Here is a 3164-nt window from a genome sequence, read left to right on the forward strand (position 1 = left end):
GAAATTGGAGAGATCCTACACTAGCAATTGAACAGCACACCTGAAAGCCTTAGAACAAAAGGAAGCAACCACACCCAAGAAGAGTAGACAGCACGAAATAGTCATATTCAAGGCTGAAATAAACCAAATCAAAACAAAGAAAATGATACAAACAATCAACAAAACTAAAAGCTGGTTCTTTGAGAAAATCAACAACATAAATAAACCATTGCAAAACTAGCTAAAGGGCACAAAGATAGTGTCCAAACTAACAAAATTAGGGATGAAAAGGGAGACATAATAACAGAAACTGAGGAAATTTTACAAATGTTTAGATCCTCCTACAAAGGCCTGTACTCAACAAAACTAGAAAATCTAAATGAAATGGATAATTTTATAGACAGATACCATGAACCAAAGTTAAATGAGGAGCAAATAAACTATCTTAACAGTTCCATATCCAGTGAGGAAATAGAAGAAGTCACTAAAAACATACCAACAAGAAAAAGAAAAAGGCACAGGGCCAAATAGTTTTAGGGTAGAATTCTAGCAGACCTTCAAAGAAGAGGTATTACATACATTCCATAAAATAGAAACTATTCCATAAAATAGAAACAGAAGAAACACTCCCTAATTCATTCTATGAAGCCACAGTTCTCTGATACCTAAACCATAAAAGACCCAACAAAGAGAACTTCAGAAAAATTCTGCTAATGAATATACATGCAACAACACTAAGTTAAATTCTAGCAAAAAGAATCCAAAATCACATAAAAATCATCATACACTGCAATTAGGTAGTCTTTATTCCAGGGATGCAAGGTTGATTCCATATATGAAAATTCATTAAAGTAATCCTCTATAATAAACAAAAATTGCATAATCATCTCATTAGATAATGAAAAAGCAGTTGAGAAAATACAAAACCACTTCATGAGAAAGCATTGAAGAGATCAAGAATTCAAGGCACATACCTACATATAATAAAAAGCAATATACAGCAAACCAACAGCAAATTAATTAACAATTGATATTAAATTAAATGGAGCAATGCCACCATAATCAGGGACAAGACAAGGCTGCCCACTCTCCCTGTATCTATTCAATATAGTACTTAAAGTTATAGCTAGAGGAATAAGACAACAAAAGAGATCAAGGATATACAAATTGGCCAAGAAAAATTCAAGGTATCACTATTTGTAGATGATATGATATTATACATAAATGACTCCAAAAATTCTTAGAGAAATCCTACAGCTGATAAACAATTTCAGCAAAGTGGCTGGATATAAAATTAACTCAAATAAATCATTAGTCTTCCTTTATGCAAATGATAGATGGGTTGAAAAAGAAAATATGGAAACAACACCCTTTATAGCAGTTACAAATAATATAAAACATCCTGGTATAACTCTAATGAAACAAGTGAAAGATTTTTATGACAAAAACTTCAAGTCTCTCAAGAAAGAACTCAAAGAAGACTTCAGAAAATAAAGAGCTCTCCCATGCTCATGGATTAGTAGAATTAACATACTAATAATAGCCATTGTACAAAAACCAATCTCCAGATTCAGTGCAATCCCCATTAAAATTCCAAAACAATTCTTCCCAGACACGCAAAAAAGCAACTCTCAAATTCATATAGAAAAATGAAAAACCCAGGATAGCAAAAATATTTCTTAACAATAAAAAAATAAAATCTGGAGGAATCACCATTCCTGACCTCAAGCTGTCTGACAGAGCAATAGTGATAAAAACTGCATCCTATTGGTACAGAGATAGACAGGTAGATCATTGGGATAGAGCTGAAGAACTATTAATAAACAAACCCACATACTTATAGACACTTGATCTTTGACAAAGAAGGCAAAAATATACAATGGAAAAAGAAAGTATCTTCAAGAAATGATGCTGGACTAACTGGCTACTTTATGTAAAAAAAAAAAGAAAATAGATACATATTTGTCACCTTGCACAAAGCTCAAATATAAGTATATCCAGGACCTTAGCATAAAACCAGATACACTGAATCTAACAGTGGGGAGAGGGAACTCATAGATTTTACTTCCAATAGAAAGACAGGGCATCAAGTGGGCTTACCATCCCACAGTCAAAAATTCTGACCCAGAATTGTTCCTGTTTAAAAGAACACAGGTACAAAAAATGGAGAAGAGACTGAGGGAAAAGACGTCCAGTGACTGGCCCAAATTGGGATCCATCTCAAGAAGAGGCTCCAAGTCCTGACATTATTACTGATGCTATGATGTCCTTACTGACACGAACCTAGCATGGCTGCCCTCTAATGGTCCCAAGAAAAATCTGACTGAGATAGATGGAGATAATTATACTCAACTATTGGACTGAAATGGGAGACCCCTGTGGTTGAATAAGGGAAAGACTGGAAGAGGCTGAGGAGGAGGGTGGCTGCATAGGAATATCAGTAGTCTCAACTAACCTGGACCCCTAAGATCTCTCAGACACTGAGCCACAAACTAGGCAGCATACACTAGCTGTTCTGAGGCCCCTGACACATGTACAGCAAAGGACTGCCTGAGATGTCTTCAGTTAGAGAAGATCTACCTAACCCTTGAAATACTTGAGGACCCAGGGAGTGGGGAGTCCTGACATGCAAGTGGGGAACATCCTCTTGGAAACAGGTGATGATGAATGGTATGAGGAACTTTGGCAGGGGTGACTTGGGTGGGCAATAGCTGGATTGTAAAATAATAATAATAAAAATAATAATAATAATAATAATAATAATAATAATAAATAGCTTTTCAACAAGGTGGGAGCAATGAATGGGATATAAAGTCCTTAAGTAAAAAATAAAATTAAGTTAAAAAAAAACAAAAAGCATAGAAACAAATAAAACAAAACAAGTAAACAAATGGAATAGGAAGAGAGGACACAGAAATAAATCTACACAGGTATCATTAGTTTCTCTTCAAGAAAGAGTATTGGGAAAAGTAACTAGATATACATATATAAAAAAGTGAAACTAGAACTCTATGAATCTGTACAAACATTAATTCAAAACAACCCGCCAACAACATAAATTCCATATAATTAACTTTGAACCTACTAGTAAAATATATAAGGGGAACACAAGAAAAAGCAAGGAATTTATGAAAGGAAATTCTAATGGCTAAGGAAATAAAAGGAGCCATAGGTAAGCGTTATTG

The sequence above is a fragment of the Mastomys coucha genome, chromosome X (assembly GCF_008632895.1).
Source record: "Mastomys coucha isolate ucsf_1 chromosome X, UCSF_Mcou_1, whole genome shotgun sequence".
NCBI classification, from domain to species: Eukaryota; Metazoa; Chordata; class Mammalia; order Rodentia; family Muridae; genus Mastomys; species Mastomys coucha.